Source organism: Hemitrygon akajei, chromosome 28 (genome assembly GCF_048418815.1).
Source record: "Hemitrygon akajei chromosome 28, sHemAka1.3, whole genome shotgun sequence".
Classification (NCBI taxonomy): domain Eukaryota; kingdom Metazoa; phylum Chordata; class Chondrichthyes; order Myliobatiformes; family Dasyatidae; genus Hemitrygon; species Hemitrygon akajei.
Genome location: NC_133151.1, coordinates 35,405,788 through 35,424,362, shown reverse-complemented (window position 1 = coordinate 35,424,362; position 18,575 = coordinate 35,405,788). Strand labels below are relative to the sequence as shown.

Here is an 18,575-nt window from a genome sequence, read left to right as displayed (position 1 = left end):
TAGGCTTTACAATTCTACCGCCAGGACTTAAGAACTTTTTAAAAGCTATTATTAATGCTTTTTGAGATAGTGATTTAGATGCATATCATATTCTTTACTGAGTTAAGTATTGTATGTAATTAGTTTTGCTACAACAAGTGTATGGGACATTGGAAAAAAGTTGAATTTCCCCATGGGGATGAATAAAGTATCTATCTATCTATCTATCTATCTATCTATCTATCTAGTCGTGGGTAGGATGGGCAGACTCCTGACGGGCCGAATGGTCACACGGATGCATTTGGCCCCCAGCTACGTCACCGTGACAACAGACAGGAAGTAATGACCATGGTCGGGCCACAAAAGAGGCCATTCAGCACAATGGATTCATACTAGCCCCCAGCCACGATTTCTATCCACCCCATATCCTTGAGCCCTCACTCTCAGTGCTGAAACAATTGTGTCCCCCTCCCTCCCCGCCCCTTCTGTGCCCACCCCCCATCACTTGATCTGTGATCCACTGCCCCCATCCAGATTGGCCCCCTCCCCAGTCATCTTCAAGTAAGACGCCGTGGGAGCAGGGGGAGGCCATTCGACCCCATAAACCTCTGTTTTAAAGGGGAAGGGTTCCAAACCCCATCCTCCCCCCACAGAGGGTATATAGAACGAGCTGTCAGAGGAAGCGGGTATAAAGACAATTGGGCGAGTACGTACACAGACTGGGACTCGGGCCCCGGACGTGTGGGGGGGCTGGACAGCCCGTTTCCGAGCTGTGACTTTTCAGTTCCAGTTCCCCACTGGCCCATCACGTACCACCGACTCACGGGGGAAATACGGCGCAGGCCCTTCGGCCCATCCTGCCTGCACTGACCTCTGAACCAGCCTGCCACCACGTCTCGCTTTACGATCGCTCCGTTGCCTGCGATCTGCCCCTCCCCACGGCCTTCGGGGCATTTACCCGCCGAGAAAGGACACCCCCCCCCCAGTTAAAGACTTCTTTTATTTTGACGCGACCAGCTCCTGGGAGCAGTTCTCTCACTGACAGCTCCCTCCGTCTACTGGGTGGGTGGGGGGGGGGGGGGGGGTGACATCCCGTCCTCTGTGACCCGAGCCATCTCCCCACCCTCAAGGAGGACAAACCACCGCACCCCCCAGCAAAAGTTTTAACACACCCACCCCCCGGAGAAGCCAAAAGGGGTTGCAATTATAACGACAGCCAGACATGACGCCGACAAGCAATTCACTTCCTCAATCTCTCGACCCAGGTTTAAAAAACAACTCGGAATAAAGTGCACATCCGCTCCTCGGAACAGCGCCGACGCTCCCAAAACTTTGTAGAAGCAAACTTACCATTTCTTGGTGCATTCGACGGTCAGCTCTTGATAGGAGGCGACGAACCGAAACTTGAAGGCTCGCTTGTTAACTCGCTGAAGCCGCTTCCACACCGAAGTCATCGCGGCGGGGAGACTCCTCGCTGAGCGGGGGCTGCGGGCTGCGGGCTGCCGGACTGCGCTGTCACCGAGCGAAAGCGGCGGACCGGTGAGGCAGTGTCCTCGCCGGCAGATGCCCCCATACGCGCTCCAGAGAGAGAGAGTGCGGGCGAGCGAAGGGTAAGTGAAACTCAAGGCGGCTTCTCCCCGCCCCGGGCAGTCCAGCCCCCTCTGCCGGCGCGGCTCCCACTCCTGCCGGCGCTGATCTCCGCCGGATCCCCCTCTCGCCGCCGACCCCGGACCACGTGCGGAGAGTGAATGACAGGACAAGACTTTGCTTCGAGTCAAGGGTGAGTCCCGTCCCTCCCCCTCCCACCCCCTCTCTGTCTCCCTCCCTCACTCACTCCCTCCCTCCCTCTGTTTCACCGGTTCACTGACAGGACCCGCAGGCGGCCAATCACCGGCCGGCTCGGCAGAGTTTATTGTTAAAACACCCAGGCAGAGGAAACTGGCAGAAAACGTGTACGTGCAGGGGGAGGGAGAGGAAGAGGAGGAAGTGAGGGAGGAGGAGTAGGAAAGGGGTAAGGGTGGGAGAGGGAGGGGGAGTAGAAAAGGGGCGAGGGTGGGAGAGGGAGGGGGAGTAGGAAAGGGGCGAGGGTGGGAGAGGGAGGGGGAGTAGGAAGGGGGCGAGGGCGGGAGAGGGAGGGGAGTAGGAAAGGGGCGAGGGTGGGAGGGGGAGTAGGAAAGGGGCGAGGGTGGGAGGGGGGAGTAGGAAAGGGGCGAGGGTGGGAGGGGGAGTAGGAAAGGGGCGAGGGTGGGAGAGGGAGGTAGGAAGGGCGAGGGTGGGAGGGAGGGGGAGTAGAAAGGGGGCGAGGGTGGGAGAGGGAGGGGGAGTAGGAAGGGCGAGGGTGGGAGTGGGAGTAGGAAGGGGGCGAGGGCGGGAGAGGGAGGGGAGTAGGAAAGGGGCGAGGGTGGGAGAGGGAGGGGGAGTAGGAAAGGGGCGAGGTTGGGAGAGGGAGGGGTAGGAAAGGGGCAAGGGTGGGAGGGAGGGGTAGGAGGAAAGGGGGCGAGGGTGGGAGAGGGAGGGGGAGTAGGAAAGGGGCGAGGGTGGGAGGGAGGGGGAGTAGGAAGGGGGCGAGGGTGGGAGAGGGAGGGGGAGTAGGAAAGGGGCGAGGTGGGAGAGGGAGGGGGAGTAGGAAAGGGGCGAGGGTGGGAGGGGGAGTAGGAAAGGGGCGAGGGTGGGAGAGGGAGGGGGAGTAGGAAGGGGGCGAAGGTGGGAGAGGGAGGGGGAGTAGGAAGGGGGCAAGGGTGGGAGGGGGGAGTAGGAAGGGCGAGGGTGGGAGAGGGAGGGGAGTAGGAAAGGGGCGAGGGTGGGAGAGGGAGGGGGAGTAGGAAAGGGGCGAGGGTGGGAGGGAGGGGTAGGAGGAAAGGGGCGAGGGTGGGAGAGGGAGGGGTAGGAAAGGGGCAAGGGTGGGAGGGAGGGGGAGTAGGAAGGGGGCGAGGGTGGGAGAGGGAGGGGGAGTAGGAAAGGGGCGAGGTGGGAGAGGGAGGGGGAGTAGGAAAGGGGCGAGGGTGGGAGAGGGAGGGGGAGTAGGAAGGGGGCGAAGGTGGGAGAGGGAGGGGGAGTAGGAAGGGGGCAAGGGTGGGAGGGGGAGTAGGAAGGGCGAGGGTGGGAGAGGGAGGGGAGTAGGAAAGGGGCGAGGGTGGGAGAGGGAGGGGGAGTAGGAAAGGGGCGAGGGTGGGAGAGGGATGGGAGTAGGAAAGGGGCGAGGGTGGGAGGGAGGGGTAGGAAAGGCGCGAGGGTGGGAGAGGGAGGGGGAGTAGGAAGGGGGCGAAGGTGGGAGAGGGAGGGGGAGTAGGAAGGGGGCAAGGGTGGGAGGGGGAGTAGGAAGGGCGAGGGTGGGAGAGGGAGGGGAGTAGGAAAGGGGCGAGGGTGGGAGAGGGAGGGGGAGTAGGAAAGGGGCGAGGGTGGGAGAGGGATGGGAGTAGGAAAGGGGCGAGGGTGGGAGGGAGGGGTAGGAAAGGCGCGAGGGTGGGAGAGGGAGGGGGAGTAGGAAAGGGGTGAGGGTAGGAGGGGAGGAAGGTTGGCAAGAAGGGAGAGGAGAGAGATGTAGGGAGGGAGATAAGGTGAGAAAGAGAGAGAAGGTAGGAGGGTGAGAAAGAGAGAGAAGTTAGGAGGGGGAATGAGGGAAGGAGGAGGAAGAGATAAAGGGAAAGAGGTAGAAGAGGAAGGAAGGTGAGAGAAGAGGGGGAGTAGGAGGGGTGAGAGAGGGAAAGAGGAAGGGTGGGAAGGAAGAGAAGGAGAGGGAGGGGAACTAAGGAAGGTGAGAGAGGAGGGGAAGGAAGAATAGAGAGGAAGAGGAGAGAGGAGGGAAGACGGGGAGGGTTGGGGAAAAAGGGAGGGGGAATGAAGGAGGGAGGGGAAGGAGAAAGGGGGAAGAAATGAGAGAGATGACGGGAAAGAAGGAGAGAGAGTTGGGGGAGGAGGGAGGAAGAGAGAATGGGAAGGAAAGAGAGTGGAGGGGAAAGGAAGGAGGAGGAAGGAGAAGGAGGGAAAAGTATGAGAGTGGGGAAGGGGAGAGGGTGGTAGGAAGGAGAGAGGAAGGTGGAATGATAGGGAGAAGGAAGGAGCTGAAAGGAGGGGCAGGAAGGATAGAGGAGGGGAAAGTAGAGGTGAGTGAGAGAGGAGGGAGGAGGAGATGGAAGCGTTGAGGGAAGGTGGAGAGGGAGGAGAACGGGTGGACGGAGTTGGTGAGGGGAGAGACGGAGGGAAAATCGAGAGTGGGAGGGGAGGGACGGACAGAGCCTGAGAGAGAGATCACAAGCAGATGAAAGCAGGAAGGAGGGAAAGAGGGAGAAAGGCTGGCTGGCAGCAACGGGCAGCACGAGGTGACAGCTACATCCATTGTGTACAGCAACCACAGGGAGGCCATTCAGCCCCTCAATTTCTGCCCCCCCCTCAACACTCTAACACCCCTCCCTCTGTGCTGCAGTTTGCGGGGAGTGGGGGGAGGAGGTATCAGTTCTATTTGTCGTACCAGTGTGCGCTTACATCGAGTTAATATCCCCCCCTTCATTAAATAAGGAGGGCCAAGCCATACACGAGTCCCAGTGCATACAGTGTCTAAGTGAACGCCCTTTCCTTCGAGGGCCACCCATTCATAAGACCACAAGACATTGGAGTAGAAAATATCGAGTCCACGCCACCATTCCATCATGACTAACTTACACCCAAGAGCTGGCCTCCTGAGTGCTGATGAGTTCCACAGCCTCACCTCCCCTCCGGCTAAAGGAATCTTTCCTCTCCGTCCCCTCTGAGGCTACGACCTCTGGTCCTGGACTTGCCCGCCACGGGAAGCACCCTCTCCAAGTTCACTCCGTCTCAGCCCTTCTAAACACGGGACGGCTGCAGGTGTGGCAATTCCAGAGCAACGCCCACGAAATGCCGGGAGAGACTCAGCAGGTCAGGCAGCATCTACGGGGGTGAATAAGCAGTCAATGTCTCGGGCCGAGGGCCTTCTTCAGGGCTGAGGACCTCCGACGTTCGATAGGTTTCAGTGAGATTCCACCCCCCCCAATCTTCTAAACTCCATCAAGAGCCGCCAAACGCTCCTCGTATGTTAACCCTTTCATTCACTGCTGACTGCTGCCGATTCACTCAGGTGCAGACCACTGGAGAGCCCAGGTACCTGTACAGCAACTCACCACCACAGGGAAGCAGATGCCTCCCGATGCTTCTTCCAAGCCTCACTGCTGGGTGATGCCCAGTGGAGAGTGGGCTGAGAGGTGGCAGATGCAGTTTAACCCGCGGAAGACGGCCATGGAAGGCCGACCGCGAATGCGGAGCACTCCCTTCCTCTCCTATCAGGTTCCTTCCTCTGCTGGCGCCGTTCACCTTGCCCACCTATCGCCTCCCGGCCTCTTGCTTCATTCCCTGTCCCTCCCTCACCTGGTCTCACCTATCACCTGCCAGCTTGTACTTCTCCCCGCCACCACCTTCTTACTTGGGCTTCTAACCGGCCCCCCCCCACCGGCCAGCTTTCCTTTTCAGTCCTGAAGAAATGTCGACTGTTTATTCATTTCCACAGATGCTTCCTGAACTGCTGAGTTCCCCCTGCACGTTATCAATTATCAATTTATAAAGTCGCTTTTATTCTCATTTCATCCATAACTGCTGATTATGCACAGTAAAAACAAAACGACATTCCTCCAGACCCTGGTACTACATGAAACAACACAAAACAACACTAGACTACCTGAAAGAAAACTAACTACACTAGACTACCTGAAACGACACAAAACTACACTAGACTACCTGAAACGACACAAAACTACACCAGAATACCTGAAAGAACACTAAACTACACTAGACTACCTGAAACGACACAAAACTACACCAGAATACCTGAAACGACACAAAACTACACTAGACTACCTGAAACGACACAAAACTACACTAGACTACCTGAAACGACACAAAAACTACACCAGAATACCTGAAAGAACACTAAACTACACTAGACTACCTGAAACAACACAAAACAACACCAGACTACCTGAAAGAACACTAAACTACACTAGACTACCTGAAACGACACAAAACTACACCAGAATACCTGAAAGAACACTAAACTACACTAGACTACCTGAAACAACACAAAACAACACCAGACTACCTGAAAGAACACTAAACTACACTAGACTACCTGAAACGACACAAAACTACACCAGAATACCTGAAACGACACAAAACTACAGTAGACTACCTGAAAGAACACTAAACTACACCAGAATACCTGAAAGAACAATAAACTACACCAGAATACCTGAAAGAAAACTAAACTACACTAGACTACCTGAAACGACACAAAACTACACTAGACTATGTGAAACGACACAAAACTACACCAGAATACCTGAAACGACACAAAACTACACTAGACTACCTGAAACGACACAAAACTACACCAGAATACCTGAAAGAACACTAAACTACACTAGACTACCTGAAACGACACAAAACTTACACCAGAATACCTGAAACGACACAAAACTACAGTAGACTACCTGAAAGAACACTAAACTACACCAGAATACCTGAAAGAACACTAAACTACACCAGAATACCTGAAAGAAAACTAAACTACACTAGACTACCTGAAACGACACAAAACTACACTAGACTATGTGAAACGACACAAAACTACACCAGAATACCTGAAACGACACAAAACTACACTAGACTACCTGAAACGACACAAAACTACACCAGAATACCTGAAAGAACACTAAACTACACTAGACTACCTGATAGAACACTAAACTACACTAGACTACCTGAAATGAGTCAAAACTACACCAGAATACATGAAAGAACACTAAACTACACTAGACTACCTGATAGAACACTAAACTACACTAGACTACCTGATAGAACACTAAACTACACTAGACTACCTGAAATGAGTCAAAACTACACCAGAATACATGAAAGAACACTAAACTACACTAGACTACCTGATAGAACACTAAACTACACTAGACTACCTGAAATGACACAAAACTACACTAGACTACCTGAAATGACACAAAACTATACTAGACTACGTGAAACAACACAAAACTACACCAGACTACCTGAAACAACACAAAACAACACCAGACTACCTGAAACGACACAAAACTACAGTAGACTACCTGAAAGAACACTAAACTACACCAGAATACCTGAAAGAACACTAAACTACACCAGAATACCTGAAAGAAAACTAAACTACACTAGACTACCTGAAACGACACAAAACTACACTAGACTATGTGAAACGACACAAAACTACACCAGAATACCTGAAACAACACAAAACTACACTAGACTACCTGAAACGACACAAACCTACACCAGAATACCTGAAAGAACACTAAACTACACTAGACTACCTGAAACGACACAAAACTACACCAGAATACCTGAAAGAACACTAAACTACACTAGACTACCTGAAACGACACAAACCTACACCAGAATACCTGAAAGAACACTAAACTACACTAGACTACCTGATAGAACACTAAACTACACTAGACTACCTGAAATGACACAAAACTACACTAGACTACCTGAAACGACACAAGACTACACCAGACTACGTGAAATAACACAAAACTACACTAGACTACCTGAAACGACACAAAACTACATTAGACTATGTGAAACAACACAAAACTACACTCGACTACCTGGAACCACACAAAACTACACTAGACTATGTGAAACAACACAAAACTACACTAAACTACATGAAACAACACAAAACTACACTAAACTACCTGAAACAACACAAAATTACACCAGACTACCTGAAACAACACAAAACTGCACTAGACTACCTGAAACGACACAAACTACACTAGACTACCTGAAACAACACAGAATTACACCAGACTACCTGAAACAACACAAAATTACACCAGACTACCTGAAACAACACAAAACTGCACTAGATTACGTGAAACAACACAAAACTACACTAAACTACCCGAAATGACACAAAACTACACTAGACAACCTGAAATGACACAAAACTACACTAGACTACGTGAAACCACACAAAACTAAACTAGACTACGTAAAACAACACAAAACTCCACTAGACTATCTGAAACGACACAAACTACACTAGACTACCTGAAACATCACAAACTACACTAGACTACCTGAAACGACAAAAAACTACACTAGCCTACGTGAAATGACACAAAACTACACTAGACTACCTGAAATGACACAAAACTACACTAGACTACGTGAAACCACACAAAACTAAACTGGACTACGTGAAACGACATAAAACTCCACTAGACTACCTGAAACGACACAAACTACACTAGACTACCTGAAACAACACAAAACTACACTACACTACGTGAAACAACACAAAACTACACTAGACTACCTGAAACGACACAATACTACACTAGACTCCGAAACAATACAAAACTACACTAGACTACCTGAAACGACACAAAACTACACTAGACTACCTGAAACAACACAAAACTACACTAGACTACCTGAAACAACACAGAATTACACCAGACTACCTGAAACAACACAAAATTACACCAGACTACCTGAAACAACACAAAACTGCACTAGATTACGTGAAACAACACAAAACTACACTAAACTACCTGAAACAACACAAAATTACACCAGACTACCTGAAACAACACAAAACTGCACTAGACTACCTGAAATGACACAATACTACACTAGACTACCTGAAATGACACAATACTACACTAGACTCCGAAACAATACAAAACTACACTAGACTACGTGAAACAACACAAAACTCCACTAGACTACATGAAACAACACAAAACTACACTAGACTACCTGAAACAACACAGAATTACACCAGACTACCTGAAACAACACAGAATTACACCAGACTACCTGAAACAACACAAAATTACACCAGACTACCTGAAACAACACAAAACTGCACTAGATTACGTGAAACAACACAAAACTACACTAAACTACCCGAAATGACACAAAACTACACTAGACAACCTGAAACAACACAAAACTACACTAGACTACCTGAAATGTTACAAAACTACACTAGACTACGTGAAACCACACAAAACTAAACAAGACTATGTGAAACAACACAAAACTCCACTAGACTATCTGAAACGACACAAACTACACTAGACTACCTGAAACATCACAAACTACACTAGACTACCTGAAACGACAAAAAACTACACTAGCCTACGTGAAATGACACAAAACTACACTAGACTACCTGAAATGACACAAAACTACACTAGACTACGTGAAACCACACAAAACTAAACTGGACTACGTGAAACGACACAAAACTCCACTAGACTACCTGAAACAACACAAACTACACTAGACTACCTGAAACAACACAAAACTACACTACACTACGTGAAACAACACAAAACTACACTAGACTACCTGAAACGACACAAAGCTACACTAGACTACGTGAAATGACACAAAACTACACTAGACTACCCGAAACAACACAAAACTACACTAGAAAACCTGAAACAACACAAAACTACACTAGACTACCTGAAACGACAGAAAACTACACTAGACTACGTGAAATGACACATAACTACACTAGACTACGTGAAACCACACAAAACTACACTAGACTACCTGAAACAATACAAAACTACACGAGACTACCTGAAACAACACAAAACTACACTAGACTACCTGAAACGACACAAAACTACACTAGCCTACGTGAAACAACACAAAACTACACTAGACTACCTGAAATGACACAAAACTACACTAGACTACCTGAAACAATACAAAACTACACTACACTACGTGAAACAACACAAAACTACACTAGACTACCTGAAAAGACACAAAACTAGACTACCTGAAACGACACAAACCTACACTAGACTACCCGAAATGACACAAAACTACACTAGACTACCTGAAACAACACAAAACTACACTAGACCTGGGAGTACAGTTAGATGAGAAGCTAGACTGGACTGCCAACACAGATGCCTTGTGCAGGAAGGCACAGAGTCGACTGTACTTCCTAAGAAGGTTGGCGTCATTCAATGTCTGTAGTGAGATGCTGAAGATGTTCTATAGGTCAGTTGTGGAGAGCGCCCTCTTCTTTGTGGTGGCGTGTTGGGGAGGAAGCATTAAGAAGAGGGACGCCTCACGTCTTAATAAGCTGGTAAGGAAGGCGGGCTCTGTCGTGGGCAAAGTACTGGAGAGTTTAACATCGGTAGCTGAGCGAAGGGCGCTGAGTAGGCTACGGTCAATTATGGATAACTCTGAACATCCTCTACATAGCACCATCCAGAGACAGAGAAGCAGTTTCAGCGACAGGTTACTATCGATGCAATGCTCCTCAGACAGGATGAAGAGGTCAATACTCCCCAATGCCATTAGGCTTTACAATTCTACCGCCAGGACTTAAGAACTTTTTAAAAGCTATTATTAATGCTTTTTGAGATAGTGATTTAGATGCATATCATATTTTTTTACTGAGTTAAGTATTGTATGTAATTAGTTTTGCTACAACAAGTGTATGGGACATTGGAAAAAAGTTGAATTTCCCCATGGGGATGAATAAAGTATCTATCTATCTATCTATCTATCTATCTATCTATCTATCTATCTAGACTACGTGAAACGATACAAAACTACACTAGACTACCTGAAAAGACACAAAACGACACTAAACTACCTGAAACGACACAAAACTACACTAGACTACGTGAAATGACACAAAATTACAGTAGACTACGTGAAACGACACAAAACTACACCAGACTACCTGAAACGACACAAAACTACGTGAGTGTGTGCGGTGTATCGGTGTCATGGTGAGGTGTAAGGCATGTGTCAGTGTCACAGTGAGGGGTGTAGGGTGTGTCGGTGTCATGGTGAGGAGTGTGGGGTGTGTCGGTGTCACAGTGAGGGATGTGGGTTGTGTCAGTGTCTCAGTGAGGGGTCTGGGGTGTGTCACTGTCACAGTGAGGGGTGTGGGGTGTGTCAGTGTCACGGTGAGGGGTGAGGGGTGTGTCGCTGTCACGGTGAAGGGTGTGGGGTGTGTCGGTGTCACAGTGAGGGGTGTGGGGAGTGTCAGTGTCATGGTGAGGGGTGTGGGGTGTGTCAGTGTCACAGTGAGGGGTATGGGTAGTGTCAGTGTCACGGTGAGGGGTATGGGGAGTGTCAGTGTTACAGTGAGGGGTGTGTCAGTGTCACGGTGTGGGTTGTGGGGTGTGTCGGTGTCACAGTGAGGGGTGTGGGGTGTGTTGGTGTCAGTGCAGGGTGTGGGGTGTGTCAGTGTCACAGTGAGGGGTGTGGGGAGTGTCAGTGTCACGGTGAGGGGTGAGGGGAGTGTCAGCGTCACGGTGTGGGTTGTGGGGTGTGTTGGTGTCACAGTGAGGGGTGTGGGGTGTGTTGGTGTCAGTGCGGGGTGTGGGGAGTGTCAGTGTCACAGTGAGGGGTGTGGGGAGTGTCAGTGTCACGGTGAGGGGTGAGGGGAGTGTCAGCGTCACGGTGAGGGGTGTGGGGTGTGTCAGTGTCACAGTGAGGGTGTGGGAGGTGTCACTGTCACAGTGAGGGGTGTGGGGGTGTGTCGGTGTCACGGTGAGGGGTGTTAGGTGTGTCGGTGTCACGGTGAGGGGTGTGGGGTGTGTCAGCGTCACAGTGAGGGGTATGGGGTGTGTCAGTGTCACGGTGAGGGCTGTGGGGTGTGTCGGTGTCAGTGAGGGGTGTGGGGAGTGTCTGTGTCACAGTGAGGGGTGTGGGGTGTGTCAGTGTCACAGTGAGGGGTGTGGGGGAGTGTCAGTGTCACAATGAGGGGTGTGGGGTGTGTCAGTGTCACTGTGAGGGGTGTGGGGTGTGTCGGTGTCACGGTGAGGGGTGTTAGGTGTGTCGGTGTCACGGTGAGGGGTATGGGGTGTGTCAGGGTCACAGTGAGGGGTATGGGGAGTGTCAGTTTCACGGTGAGGGGTGTGTCAGTGTCACAGTGAGGGGTTTGGGGTGTGTCAGTGTCACGGTGAGGGGTGTGGGGTGTGTCAGTGTCACAGTGAGGGGTGTAGGGTGTGTTGGTGTCAGTGTGGGGTGTGGGGTGTGTCAGTGTCACAGTGAGGGGTGTGGGGTGTGTCGGTGTCACTGTGAGGGGTGTGGGGTGTGTCGGTGTCACGGTGAGGGGTATGGGGTGTGTCAGTGTTACAGTGAGGGGTATGGGGAGTGTCAGTGTCACAGTGAGGGGTATGGGGAGAGTCAGTGTCACGGTGAGGGGTGTGTCGGTGTCACGGTGAGGGGTATGGGGAGTGTCAGTGTTACAGTGAGGGGTATGGGGAGTGTCAGTGTCAGGGTGAGGGGTATGGGGAGTGTCAGTGTTACAGTGAGGGGTGTGTCAGTGTCACAGTGAGGGGTGTGGGGTGTGTCAGTGTTACAGTGAGGGGTGTGGGGTGTGTCAGTGTCACAGTGAGGGGTGTGGGGTGTGTCGGTGTCACAATGAGGGGTGTGGGGTGTGTCAGTGTCACGGTGAGGAGTGTGGAGTGTGTCAGTGTTACAGTGAGGGGTGTGGGGAGTGTCAGTGTCACTGTGAGGGGTGTGGGGAGTGTCGGTGTCACGGTGAGGGGTATGGGGAGAGTCAGTGTCACGGTGAGGGGTGTGTCGGTGTCACGGTGAGGGGTATGGGGAGTGTCAGTGTTACAGTGAGGGGTATGGGGAGTGTCAGTGTCACAGTGAGGGGTGTGGGGGAGTGTCAGTGTTACAGTGAGGGGGTGTGTCGGTGTCACGGTGAGGGGTGTGGGGTGTGTTGGTGTCACAGTGAGGGGTGTGGAGTGTGTCAGTGTCACAGTGAGGGGTGTGGGGTGTGTCAGTGTCACAGTGAGGGGTGTGGGGAGTGTCAGTGTCACAGTGAGGGGTGTGGGGTGTGTCAGTGTCACAGTGAGGGGTGTGAGGTGTGTCGGTGTCACAGTGAGGGGTGTGGGGTGTGTCAGTGTCACAGTGAGGGGTGTGTCGGTGTTACGGTGAGGGTTGTGTCAGTGTCACAGTGAGGGGTGTGTCGGTGTCACAGTGAGGGTTGTGTCAGTGTCACAGTGAGGGGTGTGGGGTGTGTCAGTGTCACGGTGAGGGGTGTGGGGTGTGTCGGTGTCACAGTGAGGGGTGTGGGGTGTGTCGGTGTCACAGTGAGGGTTGTGGGGTGTGTCGGTGATACAGTGAGGGGTGTGGGGTGTGTCAGTGTCACAGTGAGGGGTGTGTCGGTGTTACGGTGAGGGGTGTGGGGTGTGTCGGTGTCACGGTGAGGGGTGTGGGGTGTGTCGGTGTCACAGTGAGGGGTGTGTGGTGTGTTGGTGTCACTGTGAGGGGTGGGGTGTGTTGGTGTCAGTGCGGGGTGTGGGGTGTGTCAGTGTCACAGTGAGGGGTGTGGGGTGTGTTGGTGTCAGTGCGGGGTGTGGGGTGTGTCGGTGTCACGGTGAGGGGGTGTGGGGTGTGTCAGTGTCACAGTGAGGGGTGTGGGGTGTGTCAGTGTCACGGTGAGGGGTGTGGGGTGTGTCGGTGTCACTGTGAGGGGTGTGGGGTGTGTTGGTGTCAGTGCGGGGTGTGGGGTGTGTTGGTGTCACTGTGAGGGGTGTGGGGTGTGTTGGTGTCAGTGCGGGGTGTGGAGTGTGTCAGTGTCACAGTGAGGGGTGTGGGGTGTGTCGGTGTCACTGTGAGGGGTGTAGGGTGTGTTGGTGTCAGTGCGGGGTGTGGAGTGTGTCAGTGTCACAGTGAGGGGTGAGGGGTGAGGGGTGTGTCGGTGTCACTGTGAGGGGTGTGGGGTGTGTCGGTGTCACGGTGAGGGTTGTGGGGTGTGTCACTGTCACAGTGAGGGGTGAGGGGTGTGTCATTGTTACAGTGAGGGGTATGGGGAGTGTCAGTGTCACGGTGAGGGGGTGTGTCGGTGTCACGGTGAGGGGTGTGGGGTGTGTCGGTGTCAGTGCGGGGTGTGGGGTGTGTCAGTGTCACAGTGAGGGGTGTGGGGTGTGTTGGTGTCAGTGCGGGGTGTGGGGTGTGTCGGTGTCACGGTGAGGGGTGTGGGGTGTGTCAGTGTCACAGTGAGGGGTGTGGGGTGTGTCAGTGTCACGGTGAGGGGTGTGGGGTGTGTCGGTGTCACTGTGAGGGGTGTGGGGTGTGTTGGTGTCAGTGCGGGGTGTGGGGTGTGTTGGTGTCACTGTGAGGGGTGTGGGGTGTGTTGGTGTCAGTGCGGGGTGTGGGGTGTGTCGGTGTCACTGTGAGGGGTGTAGGGTGTGTTGGTGTCAGTGCGGGGTGTGGAGTGTGTCAGTGTCACAGTGAGGGGTGAGGGGTGAGGGGTGTGTCGGTGTCACTGTGAGGGGTGTGGGGGTGTGTCGGTGTCACGGTGAGGGTTGTGGGGTGTGTCACTGTCACAGTGAGGGGTGAGGGGTGTGTCATTGTTACAGTGAGGGGTATGGGGAGTGTCAGTGTCACGGTGAGGGGGTGTGTCGGTGTCACGGTGAGGGGTATGGGGAGTGTCAGTGTTACAGTGAGGGGTGTGTCGGTGTCACGGTGAGGGATATGGGGAGTGTCAGTGTCACGGTGAGGGGTGTGTCGGTGTCACGGTGAGGGGTATGGGGAGTGTCAGTGTCACGGTGAGGGGTATGGGGAGTGTCAGTGTTACAGTGTGGGGTGTGTCGGTGTCACGGTGAGGGATATGGGGAGTGTCAGTGTCACGGTGAGGGGTGTGTCGGTGTCATGGTGAGGGGTATGGGGAGTGTCAGTGTTACAGTGAGGGGTGTGTCGGTGTCACGGTGAGGGGTGTGGGGAGTGTCAGTGTCACGGTGAGGGGTGTGGGGAGTGTCAGTGTTACAGTGAGTGGTATGGGGAGTGTCAGTGTCACGGTGAGGGGTATGGGGAGTGTCAGTGTTACAGTGTGGGGTGTGTCGGTGTCACGGTGAGGGGTGTGGGGTGTGTTGGTGTCAGTGCGGGGTGTGGGGTGTGTCAGTGTCACAGTGAGGGGTGTGGGGTGTGTCGGTGTCACGGTGAGGGGTGTGGGGAGTGTCAGTGTCAGGGTGAGGGGTATGGGGAGTGTCAGTGTCACAGTGAGGGGTGTGTCGGTGTCACGGTGAGGGGTATGGGGAGTGTCAGTGTTACAGTGAGGGGTATGGGGAGTGTCAGTGTCACGGTGAGGGGTATGGGGAGTGTCAGTGTTACAGTGAGGGGTGTGTCGGTGTCACGGTGAGGGGTGTGGGGTGTGTTGGTGTCAGTGCGGGGTGTGGGGTGTGTCAGTGTCACAGTGAGGGGTGTGGGGAGTGTCAGTGTCACGGTGAAGAGTTTGCGTGTTTCGTGTGGCTTGTCAGTTGCTGAGTTAAATTCTACATACTAACAGAGTTACACTACAGTCCGGGGGAATATCTGGAGTTGGATAAAGGATCCTTCTGAATGGCAGGCAGTCAGCACGGAGTTCCGTTCCTGATGAATGGTCTGGTTGACACGTGAGTTGTATTCTGCCACGAGAACTATCTTGCCCCTCCCTCACGACTGGAGTTTACAGCAGTCCCATCGCGACTGCGTGGGCCGTGGCGAGAAGGAGCCTCGGGCAGTGGGCTTGTCCCCCTGGGGGAGATGCTGAAAGGGGAAGCCAAAGAGAAAATGTGGAGGTGGAGCCGGTCTCTGTCAATGCAGACAGAGCGTGTGTGCCCAAGGCCAGGCGGCTAATAATGTGTCTGTCATTTGAGACGGGAGCCATGTGTGACATTGCTGGAGAAGTCATGGACCTGATATAGCCGGGGATGCTGCCCTCGGACACCTGACAGCCCCAGTTGTCCCAGACCCTCCCAGGCAGAGGTCAGTCCCGTGTGGAGAAGTCGGGCTGGGGAAGTGGGGGAGGTGTCCTTCCCGACCCTGGCGACCCAGACCCCCCCGCAGGGGACAGGATGTCGGGATTTCCCGCACGATGTAGAGGAATTTAGTGCAGAAGTACCTCCCCCCCCCCCCCCAATCTTCTCTGCTTATCACCCTCCTCCCCTCCCTCAGCTGGATGCGGCAAACTCCCGCAGGCTCTCGGTTTCCTTGCCCCTGCCCAGCTTGCATTACACATTTACACCTGCAGTTTCTGCTCCGCGCCTTGTTGCGGGAAGCTTGCCGTTTCTGTTTCGCGTTTATCTGTGTTTTCACGAGTCTGGGCCCAGCGTGGATGGAAAGCGTGCAAGCGGCTGGCCGGGTTCGAACTCGGGACCTCTCGCCTCGAGGGCCGGTGCGGATGCCACGCCCAGTGGAGGGTCCGCTGGATGTCCACTCCGTCAGCTGACCTGTCCTGGAGCCGGTGTGTAGATATAACTGCGAAGAAAGCACGACAGCGCCTCGACTTTCTCAAGAGTCCCCGGAGATTCGGCGTGACATCAAAAACCCTGGGAAACTTTTCTACAGGCGTGGGCTGGAAAGTGTGCTGACCGGCTGGATCGCGGCCTGGTTTGGGAGCACCAATGCCTTTGAGCGGAAAATCCTACGACAGGTAGCGGATTTGGCCCCTCCCAACCATCGAGCACATCTACCTGACACGCTGGCAGGAAATCAGCATCCATGGTCAGAGACCCCCACCGCCCAGGCCGTGCTCCCTTCTCCAGAGACCCCCACCACCCAGGCCGTGTTTCCTTCTCCAGAGACCCCCACCACCCAGGCTGCATCACTGCTGCCATCAGGTAGAAGGTACAGGAGCCTCAGGACTCACACCACCAGGTTCAGGAACAGTTACCACCCCTCAACCATCAGAACAAAAGGGGATCGCTACACTCATTTAAGGGCTCCTGTTATCCAGTTTATTTCATGCTTGATATTTATTGCTGTTTATTCATATCTGCATTTGCGCAGTTTGTTGATCCTGTTTACAGTTACTGTTCTATAGATTTGCTAAGTATGCCCGCAGGAAAAAACAATCTCGGGGCTGTATGTGGTCCGATGATAAATTTTACTTTGAACTTTAAACCTGAGCTGCCAACCTCGACCATCTATTAGCCAATTACAGTGATAACTCTGTTAGTCCCATCAACAACCCCTCCGCCCAGATTCTACCCCTCCACACACACATACACACACACACACACACACACACACACTCCACACACACACACACACACACACTCCACACACACACACACACACACTCACTCCACACACACACTCCACACACACTCCACACACACACACACACACACTCCACACACACACACACTCACACACACACTCACACACACACACACACACACACTCCACACACACACACACACTCCACACACACACACTCCACACACACACTCACACTCCACACACACACACTCACACACACACTCCACACACACACACACTCACACACACACTCACACTCCACACACACACACACACACTCCACACACACACACACACTCCACACACACACTCCACACACACACACACACTCTCACACACACACACACACTCTCACACACACACACACACACACACACTCCACACACACACACTCCACACACACACACACACACACACACACACACACACACACACACACACACACACACTCCACACACACACTCACACAAACACACACACACTCCACACTCCACACACACACACACACACACACACACACACACACACACACACACACACACACACACACACACACACTCCACACACACACACACACACTCCACACACTCCACACACACACTCACACAAACACACACACACTCCACACTCCACACACACACACACACACACACGCACACACACACACAAACACTCTCACTCATTCACTCTGGGGGTATTCAATTTTACAGTGGCCAATTTACCCCTCCCCCAGCTCTGGATGTTATTGGGATGCCGGAGGGCACTGGAGGGGGGAGAGCACACTGGGAGAATGTGCAAACTCCACAGAAAAGACACACACAGTGACGGAGGTCGGCACTCCGGAGTTCTACCCTCTGCACCACTTGTTACGTTATATTTCAAAAGGAAAACTTCCCTCTGCTGAGCTCCAACCTGCTCGATCGTTCTCCAAGAGTCAAGTTTATCGCCGTTTACCTCTGTGCATGCGTACCGTCAAACGAGAGAACGTTCCTCCCAACCAGGCTGCAAAGCAGCACACAATAGCTTATGAAGGTAAGGATAAGATCTGCAGATGACTTATGCATAAATTAAATATTGCCAGGTACAGGACAGATTAACCGGTGACATATTGAATGTGATGTGGCGGGGAGTTCAGAAGCCTGACGGCCTGAGGGAAGAAACTGTTTCCCACCCTGACCGTTCTTGTCTTTGTGCATCGGAGTCTCCTGCCTGATGGTAGAAAGTCAGAGAGGATGCTGGATGGACAGGTGGGATCCTGGATAAGACGTACGCAGCTCTCCTGATAAATGCCCGGATGGGTGGTAGAGAGACCCCTGTGATCCTCTCAGTCTGGCCTCTGATGCCAGGCGGCAGCAGACACCGACAAAAGGTCAGGCAGCCTCTGTGGTAAGGGAAATAGGGTCAATTCTGGCCTCTGCCCCCCCCCCCCCCAAACGTCAGCCATTTCTCGGCCCAAAACGTCAGCCATTCATTCCCCTCCATAGACGCTGCCTGGC

At 52.7% G+C, this 18,575-nt stretch overlaps 1 long non-coding RNA gene across 1 annotated transcript; it reads left to right on the top strand.

The window, feature by feature from the left end:
- Positions 1 to 1,099: 1,099 nt before the first annotated feature.
- On the top strand, positions 1,100 to 15,975 carry LOC140717554 (uncharacterized). The gene is made up of 3 exons (XR_012096571.1): positions 1,100 to 1,589; positions 10,617 to 10,791; positions 15,344 to 15,975. It is a non-coding gene; the product is annotated as an uncharacterized lncRNA (long non-coding RNA).
- Positions 15,976 to 18,575: the final 2,600 nt, after the last annotated feature.